This window comes from Mustela putorius, unplaced genomic scaffold, assembly GCF_011764305.1.
Source record: "Mustela putorius furo isolate JIRA1106 unplaced genomic scaffold, ASM1176430v1.1 tig00000151_pilon_pilon_pilon, whole genome shotgun sequence".
Taxonomy (NCBI): Eukaryota; Metazoa; Chordata; class Mammalia; order Carnivora; family Mustelidae; genus Mustela; species Mustela putorius.
Window position 1 is genome coordinate 14389652 of NW_025421296.1, and position 14639 is coordinate 14404290.

General features: G+C 40.4%; 1 protein-coding gene across 2 annotated transcripts in view; it reads left to right on the forward strand.

The window, feature by feature from the left end:
- The first annotated feature begins 5692 nt into the window (after positions 1 to 5692).
- LOC101691044 (ST18 C2H2C-type zinc finger transcription factor) overlaps positions 5693 to 14639 on the forward strand; it is a 297811-nt gene continuing 288864 nt past the window's right edge. For both annotated transcript variants that reach the window (XM_045075798.1, XM_004777517.3), the window contains exons 1-2: positions 5693 to 5797; positions 6031 to 6153. The gene's annotated coding sequence lies outside the window, so the exon portion shown is untranslated. The remainder of the gene's footprint in view (positions 5798 to 6030; positions 6154 to 14639) is intronic.

Genomic DNA, 14639 nt, shown 5'->3' on the forward strand with positions numbered 1-14639 from the left:
ATCCCTTTGCTATTTGCTCCATAGCATTTCATGTTTCCCCTTTCCCCAAAACTCTCCGCAACATAGTATTCTATATCTGTCTTGGCCACTAGGCTGCAACTTCCATGAGTGGGGGAATTTGTTTTTTCACCAGTGTGACCCGACACATTGCCTGGCACACAGTACACACTGTGTAAGATATTGATTGATTGATGCCCCCCTCCCAATGCAATCATTGATAGCTACCTAGGCTGCCTCTAACTCAGCACCATTTTTGAGTAGCCCTAGGAGGGCTTTTATTTCAGCTTATCTCCGTTTTTAATGCTAAACCTGAAATTTGTATTTGATTCTGAGCAGTTCTAGGAGGATCCAGAATAAGCATGGCTTTTGAATATATACAGCAGAAGTTTGCAAGCTGAGTTCTAGAGCTTAAGGGTGCTTTGGGTGTGATTGAGGGAAACTGCAGGGTAAGGATGAGGTTGCATGTGTTGGATGCCTTGACCTCCTTTACTGTTGTCTTAATAACACTAACAAATGTGTAGATAGCATTTACTGTGTCACAGGCACTATTCGACACACTTTATGCAAATTAATTCAATCCCCATGACAACATTAAGTGAAAAGTAGGATTTTTATCACTTGGGGAAACTGAGGCACAAGACAGGCCTGTGCCTTGCTCAAGATCACAAAAATAGTAAATGCAAAGCCAGCTTCAAAGCCAGCAGTCGGGTTCCAAAGCCTCTCTCTCAGCATGGCGACTTTTGAATGGCTTTTGTATGTTTTCAGGTGGTGGGAGGGAGGGGGTCACAATTCAGATTTGAGGAAAGGATCTGCTGCCCTGAACCTTAAAAACTGCCACGCTACAGCAGACCTTCATACCCAGTGTCTCCTCAAGCAGCTTTCAGGGCACTGGGTTTTTATTTCCGTGATCTGGACACCGAGGCATGAGTTAGCCTGCAGTCTTCGTGTTGGTCTGTGTGGACGTTCGGAGCCACACCACGAAGGCGGCCGGGCTTGAGGAAGGGTCAAGACGGAAGTAAGCCTTGGGGACCATCTCCCTGGGCTGGGCCCCGGCCTCCGCCTTTAGTCTGGGGCACTCCTCAGGTCTCCCAGCAGCCTCCTGCCCGCGGTTTGTCTTCCCCCTCACGGTAAGGGAGGAGAGCGGCCTAACAGCGAGGCTAAGGACGGAAGAGCCTGAGAAAAGGTTCCAGGCGCAGGTCATGGGTCAAAGTCCTGCCGCTTCCCTTCTAACCCTCCTCTCTTCAACATGCCTCCTTCCGAGAAGCAAAAAGCAGAGATGGCATCAAGGGCCCCTGGAAACATTTCTCTTTGCTGTAGCTAACCTTGAAGGGGATGAGCACGTCAATGCGTGCTGCCCTCTGTCCGCTCTGAGAACATCCAGCTGCAAAGCCTCGTACACCGATGTTAGAATGCCTTACCCCTGACTTGGATGGGGACACGCACTAAATTCTAGGCTGCCCTAACTTTCTGCAGTTGATGGCATTGGCTGCGAATTCATTAGCTATCGACTGCATTTTGTTTTCTGGATGTGCTGAGATACCCGCCTCCCCACCCCCCCTTCCCTAAGCAGAATTTGGGTTTTATATGAAGGTAGAAAGTAAGGAGGCCCTTTTTACTACTAATGGCATCAAACTGCACGTATAAAACTATGTTAACACATCAATACTTGCCTAACATTGTAGAGCAGCTCCAATGACTGTTTTTAACTTCTTATGCTTTTAAAAATGTTTGTTGTGTGCACGGAACACCCCCTGGGTCACAGGTTCAACGGCGGCCTCCAGGTTGGTCGCAAGTAGGTGGGGGGCGGGGGTCGCCGGGCCTCAGGCCCGGTCGCTCTGCGCTGGCAGCCGGCAGGGGGCGCGGCGGAGGCGGCCGTGCCAGGCAGAGCGGAGCGCAGCGCGCGCCATCTGGGTCGTTGAGGACGCGCCTGGAGAGGTGCTGGCTCTGCGTTCCACTCCAATACGTCTTCTTCCATTTTGCAGCTTCCCACTTCCCATCTGTGCCCACCCACTGGTTTCTCAAAGAATAATAATAATAATAAAAAAATTTGGCAGACGGTTCAAGGAAAAAGAATCAGGAACACGTGGGCTCCTCCATCCTAGGTTCAGACGGTGTGGGGCACACGTGGCTACCGTGTGGCCTAGCTGGCTTCTCGCACCCGTTCCCGAAGCTGTGATCCAGCTTGACCGACCTGGGCTGTGCATTTTGCTGCACGGTGGATATCGGGGTGCTAGTTGTACTTCGCAAGTTGCCAGGAAAACGTTTTCTTTTTCCTTTCATCTTTGCCAGTGCTGCCTGCAGACTCCAAAAGGCATCTTCAGAAAGCTGATAATTAAAGCCATGGAATCTGAGCATGAGTAATCATTACCTATTTTGCTTGGGTGCAGTCCTTTAGAGAAAATGATGTCCTCGCCAATAATGATTAGGTTATCACCTTGTCATATTACTCGTCCAGGAGCCCCAATTTGAGGAGAGATGTAAGGCCACCCTTTGTTGCTCAATTCGCTGATTCAAATAAATCTAGTATTCCAGAAAAAAAAAAAAAAAAGAAGAAGAAGAAGAAGAAAGAAGAAAAGAAACAACCCCAAAACTATAAACAGCAGTTATTTCTTAATAGAGCACAACTATATCACTGTTTTAAGGATAGTTAAAAAAAAAATAGTACTTGGTAAAATGGCAGTTTTATTCATTAATAAACACTCTGAAGCAGCCAGGAATTCAAATTCTCACAGCACATTTTGTGGAATGATGTGTATACTCTGCCATCTTGCTGGAATGCTCCTGTGTTGTTCAGAGCTTTTCACTGACTGACGGCTGGGTCTTTATTGTTTAAAGATGGATTTTTGCAAATTCAAGTTCCCCAAAGCATACAGCCCTAAACAATAGGTACTTGCAGATATAATGCTTTATTGCCATGCTCTGGGAGTGAAGAGAGAGTTGATGGACAGACGCCTGGGATTCGTATTTGGGCTGACAGGTCTCCTTATTTTGGACTTTTTCTCCGTGAAGAGGGAGACAGGGAAGTGTTAAAAACAAGCAGACTTAGGGAGTTGTCTTCAAGTAGAAGGCCCCCATCGGGGGTTTTTTCCCAAAGGCTATGCCTGGGTCTGAAATGCAAATGAAATTTCTCTGCTTTCTTTGTCAAATTTATCTAGGCTTGGGCCTCAAAGGTACCTCCTGCAAGAAAAACTCTCCATTTCAGACCCAGAAATGTATATGGTGTCAGGGGGATTCCTTAATGAATGGATGAAAGGCTCTCAGTGCAGCAGAGGAAATGAATTATTAGTGCTTCATTGACCCCAAAGATGTGTGTTTAATGTCAGTATCTTTGACACCATTCACTCTGTCTCCGAAATACATACCCATTCTCATCTTGAGGAAGGGACTTTGCCTTAGCTATTTTTGAATTTTCTTAAGCAGCAACTGTTTCTGTTCTGGATCTGTATTTTGTAAGGTAAGAACCCCATCTTCCCAAATGTGTCCCTAGAATACCTGTCTTCGCCTTAATTGAAAAAAAGTAGGTCAAATTTATATTTGGGAAAATCTTCCTGTCTGAAAATTTGAAGCAATAGAAGTTGGATTTTGCAAGTTTGTTTTGGGTAAGCAGCAAGCATATTTCCCTTGGTTGGTTCAGCAACAACATTTCTGTCCCGTCATCTAGTTAGGGATGAATGGCAGATTGTGGTTTCCAAAACTGAGACTGCATATGCTGTACCGAAACTTGCTCAATTTGGGAAGCTCACAAGTACGCTTGCCTTTGATTTTTTTTTTTTTTTCCTTCCCCTGAGTTTCTCTTTTGGCCAAAGAGGAATTGCTTCTGTGCCACTCAAAATAACTTGAACTTCACTGCAACTCAAAAAAGAGAAGTAGCTAGTGAAGCCTCTTCTTAGCAATTCATTGACATGCAGAGTGGCGGTGAGGGTAGAAGGAACAGGAAGGTCACAAACAGATTGGGTGTCTTCTCTTTTTTCTGGAAGAAAGAATTGATATTGATCTGTAAAAGAAGCTCACAAGAGAAAAAGCTGTTGGATTTTCTGATGTACTTTGAGCTTCTCAGGTATGCTTACTAAGGTGTGCTTTGATCAGTCTTCTTTTGATCACCAATGATCAACACTTGGTAAAACTCAACTTGTGTCTCTTGTATGTGCTGTAAGGTTAGAGTTATATAAGGTTCTCTGGAAGACATGGGGCAAAGGAGAAGTAATATGTGGAGAAAATATGGAATGAAGAAAAATAATTTAGTAGTAAGACTGTCTTAGGGGTTATCAAAACCATTATGAGAAAATATATTCATCTAGATTCTTCAGGAAAGAACACTAGGAACAGGAATGGCTTAAAGTAAAACGACAAACTGAAAATGGGTAGCATAGCTACCCTGGCTGCCATGGCCCAGGCTCTGCATTAGACTCTGGGTAAACCTCAAGGAACATAAAATACAAGGAGCCTCTCTTCTGGAGCTTCTAGTCTAGCAAAGGAGTTTATCATGTGTAGCTTAAGTAACTGATATGTTGAAAAAGTACTACTCTCAACAGAACCAAAATACAACTACATTTCCCCTATTGTTCTTATAAACTTTCTTCAGTGGGGCCAATGTCCTTGACTCCTGCATAAAAACTCTGGCAGCACTCTCTTCCATCCCTCCCCCCACCCCAGCCTCCCTGTTCATTTTCAGATGATACAAAAGATCTCTTGGTCAGTTTAAGTTATGGAAACAGTCTCATTTCAGTCCTTAAATTGTCTGGTTCTGCGGTAGTCAATCATTGACCTTGACCTAGCTGCATCTCAACCTGTCTTCCCCTAGGGAACTTGCCTGGAACTCTTCTCTCTACTTGGACTGTGCAGTCAGAAGGTAATATCCCCGACCTGCAGCCACGTGAATGGTGACAGGGATGCCAGTAGAGTGCCGAGGTCTCTCTCTAGCCTCCTCTTTCTGCCCTCTACTCTTCTTTAATATTCTTGATCCACAGAGGGGTCCAGAGCCACAGAACAAGTTGCTGGGCTACTTCCTCTGCACTTCTGTACCTCTGCCTGGCCTTGGGATTAGGGGTAAGTTTCACACTGAGATCTGAGTCTTGGTGCCTCATTGGACTAAGAAAGACTTTTGTAGGAAAATCCTGTAGATTCCAGATAGTGTAATAGCACTTTCCCCGAATTATTTCACTTACTCCTTGCACCTGATGAGATAGGCACACTCAGCACGAGCAGAAAACAACACAAAACAAACCTGAATTGCAGGTGTTTTAAGTAACTTGCCTAAATGAGTTGTCAAAGCAATTCAGTAATGAGGTCAAGCCTCAAACTCAGGTCAGCGGACCCGATTCTATATTTGTACCCTCAATGTTGGGATCAGGAAGCCTTGGGAGAGAGGGCAGTCCCTCGACAGAAATTTGGGGCAAACAGCAAAGAAACTTGGAGTGAGAAAGAACACTCCCCCACCCCCCTTACTTTCTTGACTCCCACCCCACTGTGTGGCCAGTGCCCACGGTGCACAACAGACCCTTGTAGGGAAGCGGCGGGGGCCGGGGGCCGTGCCACGCGGCGCCGGCCCCGCAGCCAGCACCGGCCGCTGGAGATGTGACTGAAGCTCGGGACATGAGCCCGCTTGTTCGCTCACTCTCAGTGAAAAGAGTTTTGAAATGAGTTCTGAATAGACAGCATTTTCTTTGTGCGGTTGGTAAATAACACAGAGCAAAGTTAGCAAGTTGCAGCGCTTCTACATTCTGATTCTATGGAACCTTTTTGTAGGGAGAAGGGCAGGATGTTTTCAACAGAATGTGACCTCACTGGAATACTAGAGGTAAGAAGAAAAAATTATTGAGATAGCTGTGATTATTTTATATCTTGGAAAACATAGCATCTAATAAAGCTACATGGAGAGAGAAGATTTCTACATGCTACACAAAAACCAATGCCTCCTAGAGCTTTGGAAGGTGTTATTCACATTGGTTTGGCATTTGTTTAGGTTTGACTAGAAATCAATGATTTTTCTTATGATAATTTTCATGTGCACATTTTCTTTTTCTCCTTTAGAAAACAACATTTCTGGACAGGGCAGTGTGGAGAAATCCTAAGAGAAATAGCATAAGAGCATTTTTGGAATATATCCCGGAAAAGATAACTTTCTACACATCTGTAGAGATTCGCCTGGTTAAGGTAAGAAAAAAATATGTTGTAAAAAAGTAGATTCAGGGAATAAATGAAACAAGATGGGATCGGGAGGGAGACAAACCATAAGTGACTCTTAATCTCACAAAACAAACTGAGGGTTGCTGGGGGGAGGGGGGTCGCGTGAGAGGGGTGGGGTTATGGACTTTGGGGAGGGTGTGTGCTATGGTGAGTGCTGTGAAGAGTGTAAACCTGGCGATTCACAGACCTGTACCCCTGGGGATAAAAATACATTATATGTTTATAAAAAAATAAGAAAAAAAAAGTACATTCAGGTTATTTCATTATGTCACACTGGGTTGAACTTCGGGAGAAAAACGCGAACCACTGATGCAGGATGGATGAGGGGGTAGTTAGGAGGTCCCACCTTCTGCCCCTCCCTCTTCCAGACATGGGCATGGTATCCCTGGCTCCACTGTGACAATGGGTGGTCACCAGGGGTTATTTCTCATGCCAGCTGAAGAGCTGTGGGGAACATGCGGGGGTAGGGGGGTGACAGATAATGCTTTCAACAGGCTCTTCTGCTAAAACGTCAATGTGTTTCATAGAGCAAATGTTACTTGTACAGTATGGAATTTCTTTTAGGTTTATATTTGCACTGGGACTGACTCATTTTCTATTTAGGATTCTTAAAAAATCACTTTTATGGTGCTCAGATGAAAAGTACATCTGTTGCTTACATATAATAAGCATCAAATACGACGACATGTTGAATGCTGGAGCCGTTTGTTTGTCGCTATAAGAGACCTGAAACATATGTATGCTGTATGTCTCTTTACTGGAAGACAGGCGTGAGGACGCAAACTTTGTGGTTCTTCCCTTGAGCATTAAGATTGTTTGAAATCTCCAGCTACTTTAGGTCACTAAAAATGAACATTATTTAGAACTCTCGAATGGGTACTTTCAATCAGGTTCAGTGGGACAAAGATTGCATTGGTCACTAGGTCTTATTCGGGATTCTGGACAAGGTTTTGAAGCAAAGCATAGCTAATTTATTTGTTGGTAGGTTCTAGACACATACCATTAGTGCTGTAACAAGACTGTCTTTCCAGCAGGCACAGAAATCAAGCTGCTAGTTCTCAGGACTGTGGCAGTTTTATGTGCATGATTGTGTATAAAATGAAGCAGTTACAACTGAGGAGAAGTTAATGTTGGAGTGAGCATTGCAATGGAGGAAGAGTTTCTGATTTTCTAACAGTTGGTGGCATGCATTTGCTTCCATACAGCTTGGATCCTTGATCTTTCTGACTTGCAGATAGACTGCTGTCAGGTTAACTAGAATGGTTCCTTTTAGATCAATTTTGAATGAGTAACACAAAAGAAGAAGTTCTTTACCTATAATATAACCATGTTCAGGCAGTTGATTTTTCACATTAACATTAGCATTTATTCTAAAGTCATCCCAGATTAAATAAATTCAAAGTAACATATTGTTTTCCTCACTGACTTAATTACTAAACTTTGTATGTGAAATAGTGTCATTAATTTGTGATTTCATGAGTTATTTTCTGGGAAAAGCTTCATTGCTTGCATGAAATAAAAATTAAATTCAGGTTCTGAACTTAAAAAAAGTTTTACCTTGATTATTTATTTAAACATTTTAATTAAAATACAACTATGTCCATCACTATGAGTAAGAAATAGAGCTCTTTGAATAATGAATTTTTGAAACTGGGTAGCGATGTGGGCTGGTGGGAGCTACAGCAGGGCTGGAATGTTTCCTGAAATTATTTATAGGAAATCACCAGCAGAGGGCAGCGCAGAGCAATGAACTCAGGCATTTTCAAATGTCTAAAAATCTGAAGTGAAAACAATCTGCGTACCAGTAGCACTTTTCGGACAGAGTCTCCCAGTAAAATCATAGATCTCTAAAACAATTTTTAAAAAGCCTCAAACATGTTAATCCCTAAGTAAGTTTCTCATCATAAAAGTGTTGGGGTGTAAGGAAAAATTTTGATTTCCTTGTGGACTTCTGAGGCTTTTGCACTTCGATTTTCCTTTTGATTTATTCTATCACAAAAGACTATGTGAATGTAAGTACAGCCATGTGTACAAATTTTCATTATAAAACTTTTCAGGTCATTTTCTATTGAAAAATATTTGAAAACTTATAAATTTAGCTTTATGCAACAACCCTTACCAAACTCAGCATTCAAAGCAAAATGAAATTTAGAAAGATTCCCATTCAATCCACATTTCCTCACTGCAAAATAATAGCACACTGTGTAAAAAATAAACATGCTGTGTCAGTAGCCTTTAAAGAAACAAGCAAAAAAACCTCAATACCACATCGTTCTGCTTGCTAATTTTTTTTCCTTAAATTTACTACAACAAACATTTAACATTTTATTTAAAAGAAAAAGTTCTACTCAATATTTGACTTGTGTTTTACGCTGGAAACCTTGAGGGGGGGCATATTAGACTGGAACAGAGTCCAAAGAACTTGAACGGGCAATTTTATGAAAACATGTTATATTTTGTTACAAGACTGGTATAAAGACCCTAGTTTAATGGTCTATGCATAAATATTTAGGGAATCTAAATGTCTGTATACTGAATCCTGTAATTTAAAAGTTAACATTTAAGATTATCATTCTTACAGGCTAATTAAGATTATAAAACACTTTTCTCTTTTCAAAAGTTCATGAGCATATAACAAATTGGAACTACTTTTACAAGCCAAGTGTCCCTCTTATGCTATTAGCTTTCTTGGATTTACCTTCTAAATGACTTTGGCTCAAATTGACTTCAGATATTTGACATATCAAGTATTGTTGTCTTCAAAGGTTTCCCAGGCAACTGCAACAATTCATCTGGTTCCAGTCAAAAGTGCCCTTGAACTCTGAGCTCATTTCATTTCCTGGTATGAGTAATGTGTATAGCAAAAGGAAGAACACCAAAGACTTCATTAATAGGCTAATATGAATAGTTTGGTGAAGAGATGAGTGGATTTCACAAAAATATCTGCTTGGATATTAAGAGTTGGCTACCTGAAGTTTGGCTTTGTCAAGCTTTCATATTAATTTTGGGCAGAAGATCACATCAACACCCTGTGTTCTGGGTTCTACTTCACTCCTCATAATTCCTAGCAGACACCTGAAGATAGAGCCCCAAACTCTTACCCTAAGTCACCCCAACAACGTCTTCAAGTACAGATTACTGGTCTGCCAGGGAGCTACCACCTCTGAATCTATCATTGGTCCCAGAGATCCCAGGTGACCCATGCACACTGACCTTAGAGGGTCTCTGTTTTAGATCTAGTTTCATTTTAACCCAGCCGGAAGCCATGAGTAGAGGGTCCTGTCTCACTATGCTTAGAGGGAGGGTTTTATAATTACCACCTGAATTGTTCCAGAGAGCAAAGGGAGAGGGAGAAATTGGAATCAGTGATTCCATTTAACGTTGATTACATTCTGTGTTTTATTTAAAATAGAACATTTCACCTCCTCTAAAGCTTTTCAGGGTGACAGGCAGACAGAACAGTTAGAATGTCATTTTTTTTTTTCCTTTACCTTGGCTCTCGTTTTCACAACTGATTGACTAGTGACTGGATCAATTGACAACTAAGGTAATACAATATATAGTCTGCAGATCCCACTGGTGGGACTATTTAAATCAGAGAAGATTGTTCTCTGAGTACTGGGCTTCTGCAGAGGTCTCCCTGTTGGCTGTACATTGAACTCAAAGTCTAGAGAGCCTCAACAATTAATCATCTGTCATCCAGATTCAGGCATAAGAGCAGAGCCAAACACCCTTTTCCCCACCCCCACCATTTCTTTCTTCCAGTATTGTAATTTTGTTCTGTTCCATACACTCACTGGGACATGAACATCGCATTGAATGTGTCCAAGTAAGCAGATTTTTAAAAATTTATTGTTTGGGGTTTGTAAGTAATTTTAGTAAAGATCATATATATGAAAGTATGTGTGTGTGTATATATATATGCATATGAAAATCTATATGTATGTGTGTGTCTATATGTGTATGGATATGCAAATATGTAAATTTGCTTTAGCTACCAGCCCTTCTACCAGCTACAGTTACCACTGTGATTATCACTTGGAATAATCCTTGATTTGTTAAAATTAATGTAGATAAATGTAATTTTATAGTAGGAAATGTAGTTTTCAGGGTGTGAAATAATAGTAATCAATTTGAATAAATATTTGCTATTTGTTTTCATAAAAGTTTAAATCCAGAAAAGAGAACTCTGACCAAAATAGGAATATAACAGGATCAATGAAACAGGTGGCATTGAGTCATATCACTGGCTTTTAATTAAAAAGGATGCTGTGGATGTTGGCATGGATTGGACCGAACATAGGTAGTTTTAGAATTTCTGAAGCTGAAATCTAGCTAGAGAGCTTTTAATCAAAAGGGACTTATTTGGATAATTTATAAGCTATCTGTATATTGATAAGCATTGATGATACAGTTTTCATACCTAAATCACATTTTAAAAAATTCAAAGAGGTCTATAAATCCTTAGATGGGGTAGGGGGGTGCAGTTGTTCCTGAGCCAAAGGATTTCTGTGCAAAGCTAATATGTATAATAGAGAATTGGTCTTTCACTGTACAGTTTTGTCATATTTCAATAACTGAATGAATATTCTGAATTAATAAGCAGAACGTTTGTATAAACTAAAGACTAGTCTAAGCTCTGCATTCATTGATGGGAACCTTAAGTAAATGTTTCTTTTTATCAGCTTATTCAAAAGGCATAAACAGTGTTGTGGTTCTGAAGCAGTAATATATCAACTGGTAAAATATAACTGGGTCTGAAACAGGTAAGATAAAATTATAGGTTAAAAGTTGTTTTGAGTACTTGGAAGATCCTGAAAGAAATTTTTTTTAAAGTATGTATAAATTTATACTTTGTATCTTATAGAAAAGAGTCTAGGCATTTAAGCATATCAATAGTATTTCTTAAGCTTTTCTTTTTAACTTTGGTTAAAAATTAAACATAAGTTGAATTTTATTATGTCAATGGAAAAATAGAAAGACATATCAAAGGACAAATTAAAGTTCTCAAAATTCTAAAAGGAACAATGAGGGGAAAATGGAATTGGCTGGCCACCTCTTCCCACTGCTCTGCCTGGTGTCTTTCACAACCCACGGGGGTTGACGAAAACAGAATGAAGACTTTTAGGGATTATACCTTGTTTCATCTTCCTTTCCTTCCTTCTGTGTCCCTCACATCACCTGCTCTGCTTCTTTTAAATGTTAGGATGCTATGAAACCAGAAGAGGAATGATTGGAATATTTGCTCCATGGGCTTGCAAATGTCTGAATTCCTTTCATCTCTGCAGTGAATGGTCATTCATTTCTTTCTGACAAGTGTCTGAGCCCTCTAATATATCAGGCATTGGTCTCATCTAAATGTGTTCTTTCACTGAATTCTCTCAAGAGCCCTTTGGGGTTATTATTATGATGTCCATTGTGCAGGTGATGAAACTGAGCTTTTCAGAGAAGTAAAGGAAAATTTTCAAAATCCTAAAACTAGTAAGTGTTGGAGTTGGAATTTAAATCCCAAATCATAGCTTTGCTCACTGCTGCTTGAAAAACAGACTTGTCTCTAAGGAGGTTATGTTTCAGTACTGATGCTTCAGAACATTTTGTACTGAAATGATTTTAAACTCAGAAAAAGTTATAAGTACTAAGGTTGTAAATGTAAAAGCATTCTAGAATACCCTTCACCAAGATCTTCCAATTGTTAACATTTTGCTGAGTTTGCTTTCTCTCTTTCTATACTTCTGTGTATATATATATACACACAAACAGATACACATATATATTACATATTATTTTTTTCATGAAATGTTTGTGATAAGATGTTGTGATAAGATCTAGACACAATCCCCCTTTTCTGCTAAGTACCATAGCGTATATTCTTATACATGTGCACATTATCTTAACTTCATACCATATGATATTGAAATCTTGACATCAACAGTGATAGAATCTATACACTTATTTCAAATTTGACAGTTATCCCAAAAATGTCCATGATGGCAAAAAAAAAAAAAAATCCACAATTCTGGGGCACCTGGGTCACTCAGTCAGTTAAGCATCTGCCTTGGGTCAGGTCATGATCCTGGGGTCCTGGGATCAAGTCCCATGTAGGGCTCCCTGCTCAGTGGGGATCCTGCTTCTCCCCCTTCCTCTCCCTCTGTCACTCTCTTGTGCTCTCTCTGTCAAATAAATAAATAAAATCTTAAGAAATGTTATCAAGAATCCAATCAAGATTATGTATTTTATTTAATTGTCATGTGTCTTTAGTCTTTTAATCAAGAACTTTTCCTCAGTTTTTATGGGTCATAGCTCTGATGTGTTGGAATAGTAGAGGTCAATTATGTTGTAAAATGTACCTCAGTTTGGGTTTGTCCGATGTTTCCTCATGATTGATTCAAGTCACCCATTTTTGGCAGGAACACCATGGAAGTGATATTGTGTTCTTCTCAGTGTATCATGTCAGGAGGCATGAATATTAATTGGCCACATTACTGGTTTGTTCAGTTGGCTAAAGTGCTATCTGTCAAAGTTCTTCATAGCAGAGTTACTATTTTTCCCTTTTTAAGTATTAATAGCTCAGGAGACCATGATTCCGTTTCTTATTTGATTTTTATCTCACTAGTTTTCATGTACTGGTGATTCTTGCCTATATCAGTTATTATTGTGGTGGTTGGCAAATGGTTGTACTTTTTTTTTTATCTCCTTTACTGGGTGGTTTACTATTATTCTAGACAGACACAGTATCTGCTGCTTCTAGACTCCAGTGTAGTGTGTAGTTTTACTGTTAGTTTAGGATCCCATACAATGTCTTACAGTACTTATTTCATTAGATCCTCACAACATTATGTACATGTTATTATGTCCACATTTTGTAGATGAGGAAACTGAGTAGCAAAAAACCACTTGGTAATATTTTCAGGAAGAGATTTTAAAAATTAATCCTTAAAATATTGTTGGGGCTGTTCACAGTAAGATAAGAGAATGAAGCATAAAGAACACAAAAAACAAGTTTAAAAAAAAGAAAAAATTATACACAACCTTATGGATGACTTTTAAACTTTGAAACTAGAAAGCTGGAGGGGCATATGGGTAGCTCAGTTGGTTAAACATCTGCCTTTGGCTCAAGTCATGATCCTGGGATCCTGGGAGTGAGCCCGCTTAGGGTTCCCTGCTCAGTGAGGAGTCTGCTTCTCCCTCTCTCTCTGCCCCTCCCCCCTGCCCATGATTCCTCTTGCTTTCTCTCTCAAATAAATAAATAAAATCTTAAAATTAAAAAAAAAGGAAACTAGAAAGCAAGGAAAGAAACAAGACTTCATCTCACTCCAGCATTTGAGCAAAGAGAGGTAGTGAATGAAAATCTGAAAAATATTTACCATTGCTCAACTTGGAAAGAAGTCTTAATGGGTGTATTACTGCAAAAGGGAAGATGTGGATGACTCCTGAGAACTGAACTTCAGTGCTTTTTCTATGCTGAAAAGAAAAATTGGAAGGGAAGGCAGAAGGCAGAAAAGGCAGAAAGATTAGAATCATCCAAAGCTAATCTTTATCTTAGCAAATAATAGAGACTGAACAGAATGGAAGACAAAAGTAAAAAGAAGACACAATTCTTTAGGTAGCAGGAACCCAAGGGATGAAGGACAGAGGATCCCCATGTGAAAGGCACTTGACATACACTAATAACCCAGCTCCTCAACCCATGCATTTTCCTGTCTTAATCTCCCACTGATGAGGAAGGTCCATGGGGGCAAAACCTTGAAAAGAGGTAAGTAAAGGCCAGAGTGAACTGTGTATCTTTTTTTTTTTTAAAGATTTTATTTATTTATTTGACAGAGAGAAATCACAAGTAGACGGAGAGGCAGGCAGAGAGAGAGAGGGGGAAGCAGGCTCCCTGCTGAGCACAGAGCCCGATGCAGGACTTGATCCCAGGACCCTGAGGTCATGACCTGAGCCAAAGGCAGCGGCTTAACCCACTGAGCCACCCAGGCGCCCTGGACCGTGTATCTTAATTGCTACACTGAACTAGGAGAACGATGCAGTGTGCCTCTCAGGATGCTGACCAAACATTGATTTGGGATTTTTAAATATAGAATCCTAGTCCACCAGCCATGCATGCCCAAACCTAGGGGACAATTCTTTCCAGCCCCTCCCTAATGCTGTTGAGTCAAGCAAAAGCACTAGAATAAGAAATAATCAACTATGGGACCTAAGATTTGAGGAGCAGGTAGACAGGTGTCAGAGACAGCAGTGTGCATGGTGAGTAGAGGAGAATTTACTCAAACTACCTGAAAAACAAAAAAGATCTTGAGAAAACTGTATAGTTCAATAAGTATACAATGATATACAATGAAAGGAAATGCTGTGATGACCAAGCAAAACATCACAAAAAGGAGAAGGGGGAAGAGAGAACGAGATAGAATGGGAAAGAAACAGAAGTGGGCTAACATGGAATACAACATATAGGA